Source organism: Ptychodera flava, chromosome 6, assembly GCF_041260155.1.
Source record: "Ptychodera flava strain L36383 chromosome 6, AS_Pfla_20210202, whole genome shotgun sequence".
NCBI lineage: Eukaryota > Metazoa > Hemichordata > Enteropneusta > Ptychoderidae > Ptychodera > Ptychodera flava.
The window spans coordinates 45,380,228-45,396,321 of NC_091933.1; the positions used below are offsets into that span (position 1 = coordinate 45,380,228).

Below are 16,094 nucleotides of genomic sequence, written 5' to 3' on the forward strand. Positions count from 1 at the left end.
TAAGTTAAAGACAGAATGTGTTGACTTGAAAAATGGAACATGCGACCTGTGAGGTATCAGGTGTTAATCAAACTATAGTACACTTTCCTTTTTTGTCCAACTTTTAATATTGCATAAGGAAAATCAGTTTGGCTCCAAAAGTGTCCTTTTGACTTCAAAGTGGTCCCCGGGAAATTCGAATGATTGTACACTCTGTCTGCTGTTTTCAACTTCTTTTGCGTAATTGAAGCAATGTTCTAACTTGAAAAATGGAACATGCGACCTATGAGGTATCAGGTATTAGTAGGACTATAGCACACTTCCTTGGATATTTGTCAACTTTTAGTATTGCTTAAAGAAAATCAGTTTGACTCCAAAAGTGTCCTTTTGACTTCAAAGTGGTCCCCGGGAAAATCGAATGATTGTACACTCTGTCTGCTGTATTCAACTTCTTTTGCGTAATTGAAGCAATGTTCTAACTTGAAAAATGGAACATGCGACCTATGAGGTATCAGGTATTAGTAGGACTATAGCACTCTTCCTTGGATATTTGTTAACTTTTAGTATTGAATAAAGAAAATCAATTTGGCTCCAAAAGTGTCCTTTTGACTTCAAAGTGGTCCCCGAAAACTTGGGATGATTTTACGGTCTCTCTGCTGTATTCCACATCGTCTACGTTAAAGACAGAATGTGTTGACTTGAAAAATGGAACATGCGACCTATGAGGTATCAGGTATTAGTAGGACTATAGCACACTTCCTTGGATATTTGTCAACTTTTAGTATTGAATAAGGAAAATCAGTTTGGCTCCAAAAGTGTCCTTTTGACTTCAAAGTGGTCCCCGGGAAATTCGAATGATTGTACACTCTGTCTGCTTTATTCAATTTTTTTGCGTACTTGAAGCAATGTTCTAACTTGAAAAATAGAACATGCGACCTGTGAGGTATCAGGTATTAGTAGGACTATAGCACACTTCCTTGGATATTTGTCAACTTTTAGTATTGCTTAAAGAAAATCAGTTTGACTCCAAAAGTGTCCTTTTGACTTCAAAGTGGTCCCCGAAAACTTGGGATGATTTTACGGTCTCTCTGCTGTATTCCACATCTTTTATGTTAAAGAAAGAATGTGTTTACTTGAAAAATGTAACATGCGACCTGTGAAGTATCAGGTATTAATAAAACTATAGTACACTTCTTTGATTTTGTCCAACTTTTGGTATTGAATAAAGAAAATCAGTTTGACTCCAAAAGTGTCCTTTAGACCTCAAGGTGGTCCCCAAAGACTTGTGATGATTTTATGCTCTCTATGCTGTATTCAATATCGTTTATGTTAAAGAAAGAATGTTTTGATTTTAGAATTGAATATGCGACCTGTTAAGTATCAGGTATAAATAAGACAAGAGTACACTTCCTGTTTTTTCAAACTTTTAGTAAAGAATAAAGAAATCAGTTTGACTTCAAAAGCGTCCTCTTGACTTCAAAGGTGTCCCGTGAAAATTCGGATAATTTTACGCTCCGCCTGCTGTATTCAACTTCTTTTAGGTAATGTTTTACTTCAATTGCGTCACTTTCTATGGTAGGTATTGGATATCTTTGTAAAAAAAAATTAAGAAAAATATCCCCCTAAAATATTGGCCTCGAGCCCTATTCTGGTGTATTTTACATCTGTGCATTCGTAGCATAATGCTGAGGCCTATATATTGCATTTGTGTCAAGGGATATCGCTTCAGAACCGCTGTTAATCTGTCCATAGACCTTTTCTGTAGTTTACTGCGACACAATCGGGTTTTTTTATTTACCTCGCAAAATAATGAAATAGCTTAGTCTTTGAATAAATGAACATGTACCTACTTTATCTCTGACTATCTATGACTCATCTCCTACTTCCGTTAATTATGTTGAATGTGGAAACATCTATAATTTCAGCTTTTTTTAAGAGCCGTCGACTGTTTCTGCTCGGTTCTGAACTTTTGACAGACCCAAAGTATTCAATTACGCGAGAGGGCAAACGTTGCAGGATTCGCGGACGTCGGCTCACGGGAAAACGGTTGAAAATACATGTTCATATTATTGAGGTAGCTAGCAGAAGTAGACAATGGGTCGTGAACTGACCAGTGTTATAGTACCGGTCGAAGTAAACTACCAAAAATGTCTATGGGCTGGCTTGTGGCGATGAATTTTTGACCCGCAAGTGCGATTGATACGCCACAGCAATGCTGCAAATTGTATTTCATATCCGTTTAGGCCTATGTATTTGCGAGCAGCGATTAGAATGACTTCCAAATATCGATATGACTTCAAATGAGTCATTTTATAGATAAGTCATGATTGATATAGACACTAGCCCTCCCCATTGTTAATTCTGTGCTCAGCCCTTATTTTGTACATTTTTCCCAACTCTAGGTATTAAATACTAAAATAGCAGCTGATATTACATCGGAAACGTCCGTGTGACAACAAAAGCGTCCATTATGCGGTAGATGTCGTCAGACTTGAGTTTAACCCCCTATCTTACCGGACATTTAGGATGGGGACCACTTTGAAGTCAGGGACCACTTTGAGGTCTTAGATCGCTAAGAGATTGCGGTCATCAAATCAAGAACATGTAGGCCAGATTTGCAAACCCCCTCCTCCTCAGCCCAACTCTGTCATCCTATACCGCACACCATTGTTAGAAATAATTTGAGATATCAACGTTGCATAGTATTATATTTACAATTTTCATTATTTCAGTAATTGTGCAGTCTTAAAGTGGATTGGATAATTTCTCTTCTCTGAACAAATATAAACTAATTTCTCTGAATGCACTGCTTTAAGCGTTTCCCTTGTTTAAATTCGATTAATCTGATTGGCGAAGAGAAAAGTGGTGAAAACTGACACTACGGCTTTGCTTTTACATAGGAAATGCGTTAAGTTACGTCAATGGCAATCCAATACATGCATCATTAAAATCATTGTATCCGTTCTTCATTAGAGTAATTGAAATTTGTGTTGTCGCCACTGCAATTGGACTTAAGCGCAATTTGAAAGAAATGTTTCTGAACTCAGCGACAGATGACTGTGTCAGAAATCATTTTCGTCATGTGTCTTTATATCATGTCACAGTATTGCAATATGGTCATACCACATTAAATTAATCACATTCAAATAATATGAGCATTATCATTCCAGGGTTGTTTTAATCACCTAACGGCAACGTGTCTCTGTTTCATGTGGCTCGATATATCCAACTTGCCTCGGCCTTCAAGCCTTGCACTGGGGAAATCATGATCTTACCTACCTGGGATCAAAGTTAACTTGACGGGTCACCAACGATGCATCTACTAGAACTAATTGCTTGATAGGAGATATTCGTGAGGAAATCTCTAACCCAAATATACATGTGAAAGCGATCAACCAACAGCAACGATTGTTTTCATACAAACAAATTCGACGGCCCAATATTTCATCGAAATCATGGGATTGTTGACATTTCTTTGAAAGGCGTTGTCACATGTTCCAAAAGTCTCTAAACCCAGGATAACGTGATGGTCCATCGCTATACAATCACTTATGGTAACGGAAGTGATTGATTCAGTCATATAATACATTAGAGTGACATAGACGACCCTTTGAATTGTGAAGGTTACCAATTAACCACGGCGCAGTAACTTTCTATGACTTGTGATACAAGTGCGTGCTTTCATGCTCGTCTCAAGCGGTAGAGAAATCTATTCCCCAAAGGGATATAACGTCACCAGTCAGAGACACGTCCGTTTCATGGAGCTTATAGGAATTCCCAACTGACACCCTTATTGTAGGTGTCAGACTCAACAACAACGTTGCCGATGTATCGAGTCAGACGTGTCAATTATGTGTATCCTACCTTTTTCGCATTTGTCGATAGCTCCGATCTTTCACCGCTGTCTAATACCGACGAACGACTACAGTGGGCTTCCAACTTCCGCTGCTCATCGAATGTCAACAGTCGGGCAAAGCGTACTAAAGAGTTCTAGACACACAAACTGAACACGACAGCGCTCACTCGAAAAACAGACGCCAAACTAGATCATCTTAAAACTGGCAGCTGCAAGCAAAAAGATCGAAATAAGAGCCACACCACAAGACTATTTCGTTAAACGGGCTTTCTTTTGAACTTCCAAGGGCTTAGAAATAAGTTCCTCGCTTGCATGGCCAAAGAGGGCGCTTTCATTTTTCAAGTAGGTCATGACGCTATAAAACTGGTGGAGTACTTAAAATATTGATAAACAGCATGTAAATGAAGAACTTTGAAAAAATATAGCAGTTTGACGTTTAGTGTTTTGACATACTTTTGCCCCTGCAACAATTCATTATGAGCAAAGAAACAAAAGAATAGTGCCGAACAACAAAAAACATCGCAATGCTAGCATAAAGAGATAAATAAAAACAGCGTTGTGGCAACAAGGATGAACGCTCAAAAATGTTATTGTTTAAACTCAGAAGAAGTACACGTATACTCTTGCTACTTTTCACGCTTGACTAGGTCATGTGAAGTAGGGAAGTCATGTTGAGTTTCCTTCAAGCGAGAAAATGACAGACTAAATGAAAACCTTGACAATAATCCGGCAGTATTGAACATGAATGTTGGGCTGTCCCTCCATTTATCGTGGACCCATTCTACACGCGCCGTCTTGCTATGAGGAGACTAATTTATGTCTGATGAGTTCTTTAGCTGTTTAGGTTTCTGAGTGAGTTCTGAAAAGCTAGATAATCACTCAGTATGTTGCCACTCTCAGCACAGCTGTTTAATCCGTGGTGAAAGTCGGGCAAGTATTTCCGTCACAAAGTACAGCCAAAACACTCAAATAGTACCCTGTGGAGGGGAAAACTTAATCCCCCATACGCCCATTAGTTTGCCTTTGCCCCAGTACGTTACACTGGCAAAGGAATATGAAATAAACTGAATGGCATTTCCGCCCGCCCGGCGTTTAGAACATGTAGCAATCATCGAAGGCCATCCAAAGACAAACTATTCGATATCCTATGCTATCACTTTTACAGAGATACGAGTGTGATTTCAAAAACTTTTTTCAAACAGGAAGAAAATTTCTCTGATTCCGCTTCAAGTGCATTTACTGCAATATCCACAAAGCATTGAACTGAGTTTGCCATTACATTAGTTTCGCTGGAAGTATTGAGTTTAGAAGGAGACGACATGCCATGATAAAAGTTTCTTCATTCATGGCGTGACCTGTTTGGATGTCATTCGCTGATACTCTGCTGACGTCACACGTGTCCCTCATGCACCTTGAGGCCTTTTGTATTTCATAAGACAACAGACACTCACTATGTTCGCAACTATGCTTGGGTTCAATAAATATTGTAGGTAAAGAGTAACTCTCCCGCTGTCCTTGAGAACGGGCACCTGCAAACAGTGTCCTTCTCGTCTAGGGCGCTGAACAGAACCGAATATTTATGTCTGCATGCATGAAGAAGTACGAATGACATTGTGCTGTCCAAAGTCCATAACAAACGAGTATAGGTGATCGGTATTTTCTCAGAATGACGCCTCGAAGAAAAGATGTATACTCATGTACTGCGACATCCCCAAAGACTAGTTCATCACCTTAGCAGATATTTGATTAAATGAAATCCTGTAATCTGTCCTTGTAGCTGTAGCATTTTAAGGAGTTACTCGGGAGACAAGTCGAGGAACAGCTTACCTCTCTGTCAGTCAATGGAATCCAAACGACCTCTGATCAATTTAACATGCAGTGCATAGTGTGTCTCTCCAGTGATTTAGAGTACTTTGTAATGCTCTTCTTTCAGCTTCTTAAAGAGCAGGCTGTCTGAGCGACGTTTTCCCCAATGCCGCATACGCTGCTTGCAATATATCACACAAACCGGAGAATCACGAGAAATCTGATCGGAAAGAGTGGGCTATATAACGTAAAGGTGGGAGAACGTCAGCTTAAATTCAGTCCGTGGACAGCTTTTCAGGGATTGGTATTATTACGGCGATTTACCACCAGCATGACAAATTAATCGCCGAGAGAAGGCAGATAGCCGTATTACAAATGACGGCTTACTGGTAATAGTGAAATTTCAGTCTCATATGTACATGTCATCGTTTTTGAATGCTTCCCGTTAAGCGCCTTACTTGTGTTTCAATTCTTAGAACCAAATTCGAGGTCTATTTGCATCTTGAGATCAAATTCTATCCAAAGTGGACCCATTGTGCCGGCTACAAATATCTTGATGCCAGTGCAAATTTGTGAATCCACATATCTCTACCATTGAAATAGTGGATGATCAGTGAAAGAAATCTTTTTTGCTCTTACCTTGACAGAAACTCGATATATTGAAGACACATTTAAAAGAAATATTTCCGTCTATTTTCAAACATTTGTACATATGGAAATAAGAGACGTCGACGGGAGATTCGTCGACTCCTATGATCGATATTGTTGATAACTTACAATACTGTAGGCATCCGGATCCATACAACCACACCTCGTCACTGCGTTCTTCTTATCAATGAGTTTTTTATATCATTTCATTTTTTCCAGTTGCCAGTGCAATTTCTTCGTCTATCTCAAGAAGTTTATCTTATCCAATAAGAGGGTGACGTTGCCTCTAGTTTACGAGATTAGCGTATATGTTTTTTTGGGTTTTTTGTAGTAATTTTTCGGAAGGAATCGATTTTTGTAGACGTTCAGAATCTCAATGTTGTACTCTGCTGAAGAAATTTAACAACATCGATCATTCACAAATTTCCGTGTTTTTATATGTAAAGGACGCCTTCGGTAATGCTGCCTTGTTTAATATTTAATTCAGGAAAATTCAGGAAAGTAGGCGGTTAGCTTCTGTGTGCAACCAGGTTCCCTGGGCGGAGGGTTTTAAGTATTTTTTTAAATTGCAGACATTTCTGAGTAATTTCATGCATTCTTATACAGTGTATAAAAGGCTATTCCAACATACACACAGGGAGAGGGTTTCAGGGACGGGGTCCCCCGTCTCTGTGGGCAAGAAATTTTTAAATTTTGAAGACATTTTGGAGTAATTTTATGCATTCTTGTACAGTATTAAAGACCATTTCAGCATACAGAATGATCATTACCATTGTCAATTACAACATGAAGGGATAAAGTATTTAAAAAACGTCAGAAAAATTAATTTGATCACTCGGGCCTGTCAACTGCATTCAGTTGACAAGGATAATAGCAAAATTTCACCAGACTGTTGTGTAGAATTATGTTTAACTCATGACTGAACAAACATTTTGAAATACATCATAGAATAGGGGTTTTCATAACCGAGAAAACGATCCGCTAGAATCCTGACCAGCCGGCTGTACAAAATTTTTTTTACTGATTTAAGGCCATCGTCTGGGCTAATGTCGGTCAAAATGCTCAAAAAATCTAATTTTATTTTTTTCCTTCATTGTCACCCTCGACATGTATACTTTCAAATAAGCTATATCATTCTTCAAAAAATATTAACTAAAATCGAGAAAAATCGCGTTTTTTTCCCACTGACCCCTGGTCAAATTTTATTTAGTCTAATTATATATTCAAAACAGGTAAATCGCTATTTTTGGTTGCCTAAAAACTTTGTTGAGTTATGGCATCATGTATGAAGTAGTGACCATTTGCTTGCTTATTGAAGCAGCTTTTTCAGAGGTAAAAATATGGCGTTGTGGAAATTGTGAGTTTGAGACTAATTGCAGTCAAAAAAAGCCAGATCAATGAGTAATCGGGAAGAAATTTGCAACAAATGATTCTGTTTTATATTTTGTGTGGATATTACTGTAAGGCATATGAAGATTTTCATTCAGGTATAGCAATTAAACCAGAAAACAAACCATATTAGACGTTATGGTGTCCATATATATAACAAGTAAAGAATCTCACATGAATTTCATTATCATGCTGATTATAAAATCAATGTTTTTTTGATAATTAACAGTTCATTTTTCACTTAGAAAGCAATTACAACCAGGCTTTTGTAAATAGAATTCTAACTGACAATTTAAACTTGTCCAATACCCTATTTTGAGGTCGTAAACTTTGCATGAAGTATGAGTATCACCTTTATGTTGTAAACATTTCAATCCAATACTCCTAACAATTAATTGTGTTTTGTACTGCATTCGTTTCTTGTGGCAGTAATAACTCTTGAAAGAATGGTTGGAATGCAATGAAAATCAGCCAACATATGTGAAATTAAATACTTTACAAAATAAACTTCAAAAAACAAGGTCATCCAATCACGTCATAGTAGAAACTTGATTGAAAGTTGTGAAATTTATTAATTTTTCAATCTTACCGAGATGACTATGATTTAATTTATATTGACATCTTATACAGTCATAGATTTAGGTTTATATTGTAATACATATACATCTGAATGCTACAGAAAAAATTCGGTTGTTGTATGACTTTTCGTTCAATAGATATCTTTGCCACAAATTTCCTCATATTTTTAACCCTGAAATTGTCGCCATGGCAATCGAATATCCGGTTTTCCCCTTGCACTGCATTTTACCATCTACTGCAACAAAAAGATGACAAACTCTGAAAACAAGGTACTACACGGTTAGTGTTTTAAAATAGCCCAGACAATAGCCTTAAATAAACTTGATTGAAGATACTTTACAGTAAAATCAAACAGTTTATTCAATTCAATGAATTATAGGAACACAATTTTCAGTGATGTTAATTCACTGTACTAATTTCACAATAAAACGAATCCGCGAGCTGATTATTGATTTTTTGGTGATGTTGAATATAATTGAAAAAGAGAGCTAAATTTCAGTGTCATGTTTGATAAAACCTCAAACTAACGACACCGAACGCCAGCCTGTACTACACCATGTGTGTACAAAGCACCGGCGGTCAATTGTAACACAGTACACACAACTCGATATCGGTCGACCTGAAATTTGACACAGTGATCGACGTAGCGTTTCAAAAGTACGAAAAGTGAGATCAAGTAATTTTTGTTTATTTAGATTTGATCTAAAGCTCCAAAAACCAACAGATAAAGTCATGCTCTTACGCAGAAAATCAAAGTTTTCAAGCGTCGACTTTCTCTTCCGAGATGCACACAACCACGACCCTTCCACAAAACGCGATGTCGATCGACTTGAATATTGGCATCGTGATTGACCATGGATGGATTGACATGGCGTTTCAAAGTATGAAAAATGAGACTCAGTAACTTTTGGTCGCTTTAGATTTGATCAAAAACCTACCAAGCCCATCAGACAAGGCCCTACTCTTGCGCAGAAAACCAAAGCTCTCAAGCGTCGACTTTCTCTTCCGCGTTTGAGAAACAAAAGTCGGCTTCATTCGGAAATGGTCGGCTATTCGCGGACATAACGTAATTGTATGTAAGTGCAATTTTCGGCTATACCCGATGTGAACGTAGGAATAATTCGGCCTGTGATCGGGCAAGCGAGGTTGACCTCGAGAGCGGCCCAGTATGAGTACAACACGTTCGCTGATCGCGGTACTACAGTGATAGCAACAAGTTCACCGCGTAAATTGCTAGACTACATGATATAGCCACATCGGCACTTCTGAAATATTATCTCCGGCTTGCAAGACCACCAAAAAAATCAAAATATTGTTCTCAAAACCAGAATTTCCGGGCCAGAGAGCGAAACAGTGCTGAAAAGTAGCCGGCCAAATACCGGCATCCGGCTAAAAATGAACACGCTGCAGTGCAGGGAGATAAAATGATATTGATATTGATAATGATATTGTCCTTGTAGCGTATGACATTACGTTTGAACTAACAGCAACACAACTGTTATGTTCGTTGAATTTTATTGATCAACAACAACAACAACAACAACAAAACGACTGATAAACATATACAAAAATACAAACAACAACGTTTGCAGAGAGTTACATCGGTTCAAATAATGATAGTGTCCTTGTAGCATTCCTTATGACATCCACATTACGTTTGAAACAACAACAACACAACAGTTCTGTTCGTTGAATTTTATTGGTCGACAAAAACATGACTAATAAGCATAAGTGACAATACAAAAAACAACAACAACCAGATGTCTAGGTACCCTGCTGTTTCTACACACAGCCCTAACAAAATCAAAATGCACACAAGTAGTCTCCAGAATCCAATGTGCTGACAAAGCCGGGATTACAGTTCGTATCGATCAGAGAGAACAGGTCAACTCGCATAATTGTTTCGGTAAAGATCTTACGCGATAGAGTTCGACTTCTGCAATGTGTCGATCACATTTCAAAATTCTTCAAACACGGTATAGTTCCTTTTTAGGAAGGACCTTGTGCCCCTAGTATTTTCTGAATGCCAATGTTCTGACTTTCAATTCTGACTTTCCTGTAGACACTTGGCCAAATGTATTTGTTTATGGCTATGTTCACCATCCGCAATTATAATGCCGGATTCAGATTGTGTACACTTAAAAAAGGATAAATTGGTCTGAGATAGTGGTCATGTGACATTGATCACCGACAGTGGCAACAATTGATACACAATGTGAAAAGCACATCCTACCAGTAAACATCCCGCCACAAATTTAAACTGGGTATTTAACGCCTCATTATAAAGTGGTCTCGGAGAGGAGTGTTTGTCTTTAAACTCAGTCTGGTCATGCTAAGGTGCGAAAAAATCGCAAATTGAATTCATGAAGGTCAACTCTGGCTTTTGGTTGGATTACAGATCAGCGTAGTGAGGATAAAATCGAGATGAAAACTTACAAAACTTGATATGCATATTTGTAGGGTTACAAAATACATGTAAATTTCCACCGTTTCTCGCTAAACGCGTTCGTTTCCACTTACAACTGGACAGTGAGCTCTCAAAAGAAGCGATCTGTTTCAAAAATCAGATCTGTCTTGTAAAGTTCTCGCTGCCATGAAGACAAAACTAATTAAGATAATACAATTAAACGTTAAGCAAAATAACAGTATACCTGGTCGGCGGCCACAAGTAAAATAATTTTTGCATGAATGTTAGGGCTTAGAATCCACGTTCGCGTTTACGTTAATGTTCACAGCTAAAATGTATCTGGCATCGCGTCAACCGTCAGTCAGTGTGACAGTCGAGAGTGCCATGTCCCGCATTGCAGTCGAGTCGATTGTACAAATCCGTGACTCCATTTCATATGAAAATGACAAAGCGATAAATAAATATACCTGTACCATCACATACTGTGACATAACTTGCTAGCAATGTATACCAATAATTCATTCGACGAGTATTGAATGTTTTGTTGCTCAAAAATATGAATAAAATCACACGTCTACAAATCTCTACGTACAATCCGAAACACCGTCTCCTTGTACGCCAGAATGGACGTAAAATTCAATCATGTCAAAGCAGAATTTCGTGACGTGTCACATTCACGTAAAACGAACCTGTTGAGTATCTGAAAGTCACGTGTCAGATAGATTAACGCCCACTGCAACGTAACGTGTTTTTACGAACAGTCCTTCCAGTCTGCCTGGTTTTACAACAGGATAGATTAATTTAATGTCACCCATTTCCAAACCTTGAAGAAAAATCCAACCATCACTGTCATAACAGTGCAGCATGTCACGTTTCATCAATCATAAATTGTTGATATCATATGATTTCACGCATTGCACATTAATCCTCGGTCGTAAACTCAGCATGATATAAGGTTCATCTTAGATTGCTGTTTATCCATACGGACAAGATTTCACGTGTGGCAACAAACAACGGTGATTAATGTATAAAACAGATATACGACATAGGTCACTTAAAACAAATATTTGTTTCCTGTGGCATTTCTTTTGAATAGTGATGTGTTTCTTTTGAAAATTTTACGATATGGACTCAAGGACTTTCGCTTTAGTATGCTGAAAAACTTTAAGTCAACACCTTCCAAATAGAATAAAATTACATTACTGCACATAACCTTGTTTTTGCCTGTAAGCTTAAGGCATTCGAGCGACGGTTAAAGAGAAATGTCTCAATTTCAAAAATTTATCATGAACATGTTGTTGCCGACCTTCTCACACTAACAAAAAGAAATAAGTTCTTTTGAGTTTATGAAAAACCATCACCTAATCACAGACATTTCTCCGCATAGTGCCATTTTTATGACACTGTAATCAGTTCAATTTTCAACTTTCCCTAAAAAATGACTATACATTGTAACTATATTCATAATAAGATATCAAACCTTTTTACAAGTATTCACTCAACATCATGGAAAATGAGGTTTCACGGTCACAGTCAGTTTCAAGCTTGAAATAATCATCTCGCGGTCAAGGAGCTGAATATACAACGCCTACAACGTGAGTACTCTTTTACACCTGTGTTGTCCTTTACAACACAGGTAAACTGTTTTTATCCAGATCGAGTCACTTCAAGAGTTACTTCAAGTCTCTCGGCTCATTCGAAGTAGTTCCTCATGTTTTGTTGATTCCATTAAGACACCTTTCTCCCTCTCTGTCGATGTTTCTTCACTTTGAGAGCTACGCTTGTGCCACCAAAACGTAACGGATGACAAATTTTCTACATCTACATGCATGAGTTTGCTGACAACACACCTGTTTATACAAGAAACGTTGCGTTTGGCGGGCCATTCACCAAAATTAGTACACCCTAAGGAATATGAGTATCATGCACATTCAAGTGAAAATGTTACAACAGGTGTTCTGTGTATCCGAGATGAAAGGATGTAATAGGCTGTCCATGCAAAGTAAAACCTTGCGGTGGGCGCAGGTTGTGTTCAGTACAAAAAGCCGAGAAAGGTAATTTATGAGTACAGGGTATGGCGGAGTGATCAGTGTTCCAAGCACCATTAGTAAAATGTTCCAAAGAGTATACTCTGTGTATTTTCGGTGTACACAGTGAGCAATACAACCTGGGCAAAAAAAGAGATGGGGTACTCTAAAGTGCTTCTCACAGTCTTTCTAACATATGGGAGTGTCTCTTTCTAAATGACCGAAACCTTACATATCTCGGTTGAGAAGAAGCAAGTTTTACTTCCTACATCAGTTGAAGTGAAAATTGCAATGGTATCTACATGCATATCGGAAACATTTATCCTGGTGGGTATTAAATATCTCACCGTGAAATCCAGTAATGAATACTCCTAACGACCAGTGCGTCATGCCTTTTGACGAGTGGGATTGGTCGTCAAATTTGGTCTAAGAGGGCGCCATGTTTATTACACTCATGTAAAACAATTTCATCTCTCATCAACGCACCTTTGTGTGACAGGATGATATGCACAGTACTCACAACATCAAAAAAGAGATTAGCGAATATAACACTATATATCGAACTGCCAACATTAGTCAACTGTTCCAGATTAAGCATTGCCCTAAAGTTAGGAATTTTTATACGATTTAGATATTGAATTTGATCACCGTATAAATACACAGACGATAACGCAATGCAATGTTTACCGGCACATTTTAATAGAAATGTCACGTGGAGTGTATAAGTATAAATTTAAGAATACTGCGATTGCGCAGAAGAGAAATACACCATGATCATAATTATAATAATAAAATACACCAAATATTATTAAACACAATGTCTCATAGTTAAATCAGATTCAATGCTTATTCGTCAATCTTTTCGAATTTATGTACCGTTGAAATCACTGAAGACGGTCTGGTCTTCAATTGTTAATTACTTCACAGTATTTTCTGGGTGTTCTTTCTTGTAGCCTTTCATCGCGTCTACATCGATGGCATCTCCCATTTGTTCGTAGACGACGCCCCGCTCTGTTTGTGTCTGTCCATCATGGCTTTCGCTTCTTCCTGCGTTAACGAAAAATGCAAGACGGTTGAAAAATATCACGCTAAGTTTTAACAATGGGCAATCAGTTGGGCTATCCTACCCACTGCCTGCCGCTATACATGTGCGAGGTTTCAATGTGATAGATTTGCGCTCTGATGACTTAGTTTTAATGATGTTATCTACAAAGAAGTAAGTCGATGGCTTGCATGCATTCGCTGCCTTCTTGAACTAAACTATTTATACCTAAGATTACATTCAAGTGAAAATTCTATAAAACACCGAGCTTTATGAATGCATTCTTCTTTGCAGAGGTGTGAGCACACAAATGTGGACTCTTCCAGTGGTTGGCACATCCGTTTTCAAATGCAATTTATCCCCTACACTTGCTTACAATTTTGGTTGAATTCTATCGAAAATTAATCTCATCTCCTCTTTGGTGTACGAATATTTCATAGCAATTCGATGTACGATATCAGTGTGCCCTATTTACTAACATGACGTCGACATCACCCTCTGAATCTTTTGGACACAAATTTCACGACAGATGCGCTGATTTCGACAAAGTGACACAAAATCCAGAAGGAAAGCATACTGCCAGTGTTTGCAAGGACCTCAAGCAGTCACGATAGTCATGGAAACAATTGGCAGGTATGTGATTATTGAAATTTGACAACGAAAAGCGATAATTATCCCCTTAAGAATTTGTAGATGAACATCAGCAAATTGGTCTGGTGATTCGAAGGTAGCAACTACGTTATAGCATGTAAGTTATCGACGAAAACGCTGACTGAATTCATGTATGGCAATTGCTTTGTCATATCTTAAATTCATTAATTGCTGGTACCGTTCTCCACAAATAGGGTCTAATCTATATAATGCACAATGAATATGAAACGTTACGTCCGAATCTTGTAAACTCAGATATTATTATCCCGATCGTCGGAAGTGCAGTGGTATGCAGATGTTTAATGACATCGACCGTATCATAATACTTTGCCTATAATACTAATAGTATATTCTACAAATGTGACACATGTGATATATATATATATATATATATATATATATATATATATATATATATATATATATAATGACTTTCAATGACATCTAAATCCATTTCCCGGTGAAAATCGCGTTGCACACAAAACGAAGTAAGATACTCACTTTGATTGTCTGATGACGCAACGGTTCCAAGGCATTCCTTCAACAAACTCACTGATATCAACAAAACGACAATAAACAGGGACTTCATCGTCATTTATCCTGTAGAAAGTAAATTTGAAACGTGAAGTTATCAAGCGCATGAATCTATAATTGATAGTCCAACATGCAATAATTTTACAGTTCTCAAAACTGTCATTTTATCATTTGGAGCAATTTACTTTTCAAGTTCATGGAAGCTTCATCCAGTGTGCTTTGTAATTTCCTCCCAATTCCATTGTTTCTGTACTATATCTATAATGATCATAGGCAGCCAAAAAGAGAAAGAGAAATTTCGAGAGGTGCGTTTACTCGTAAACATACCATTCTACTGTATTCGGGAAAAAAATCAAATTTAAAGGTAACAATAGCCTGTTATAAATGCCTTTCTGTATAGCAGTATTTTCCGCAGGCTCGACACCCAACGGGAAAATAGCCGACTGTCACACCCCCTCCCCCCCCCCCCCGGCCAACTGTAAACTAAAAAAAACAACCGCAACCAAAGCATCCTACATACTCACCCACTGGACCTTTTTCAGACTGCCATCAGCGTTAGAGTGAACTTTACCGCCAACTCTAATGAAGGAAACTTGCAAGCCCATACAGAACACGCTGATTCATGAAAAAAACCTTGCAAAGAATCGCTTAAAAAGAGCGTTTCTGCACGAACGCCTTTTTCAGCTTCCTCTGAATAACTCAGAATGTCGTATAGAAACGTTACACAGACTTACCTGTTTTTATTTTTGAATTGAAACAACGACCATAGACATGGATGTCGACGGCGAGCGCACTGCCACAAGACATACAACTGGAATGGTACCAAGTTTTATACCATATGCCTTGATATGTTCTATGCTCTTTATTCTACTCTGAAGCTTTTAATGTTTATTCCACCATGCCACATGATGATCATGGGACTTTTAATTTTATTAAATTGAATACATGACGTTATATCGAATATAATTCATTAACTTTTTTTTTCTCTCAAAATGAACTCCGTAACTGATAAAATCGAAATATATTGCTTCTTACTACCAGCATTTTCCAATGTATCTAATGGGGAAAATCATTAATGTCGCGAAAATAATGTGTGAGACGAAAGACTTAAATACAATCTTATCATACTGCCTTTTTCCGTAGCTTTATCGCCTTTTTCCGTGAGATGTTGAAGTT

At 37.8% G+C, this 16,094-nt stretch overlaps 1 protein-coding gene and 1 long non-coding RNA gene across 2 annotated transcripts in view; both read right to left on the reverse strand.

The window, feature by feature from the left end:
* The window catches only part of LOC139135936 (growth hormone secretagogue receptor type 1-like), a 157,757-nt gene extending 153,645 nt beyond the window's left edge, over positions 1-4,112 (reverse strand). The window contains exon 1 of the mRNA XM_070703715.1: positions 3,844-4,112. The gene's annotated coding sequence lies outside the window, so the exon portion shown is untranslated. The remainder of the gene's footprint in view (positions 1-3,843) is intronic.
* Positions 4,113-13,368: 9,256 nt separating this feature from the next.
* Positions 13,369-15,791, reverse strand: LOC139134367 (uncharacterized). The gene is made up of 3 exons (XR_011552803.1): positions 15,653-15,791; positions 14,886-14,984; positions 13,369-13,738 (listed from the first exon to the last, which is right to left on the reverse strand). It is a non-coding gene; the product is annotated as an uncharacterized lncRNA (long non-coding RNA).
* Positions 15,792-16,094: the final 303 nt, after the last annotated feature.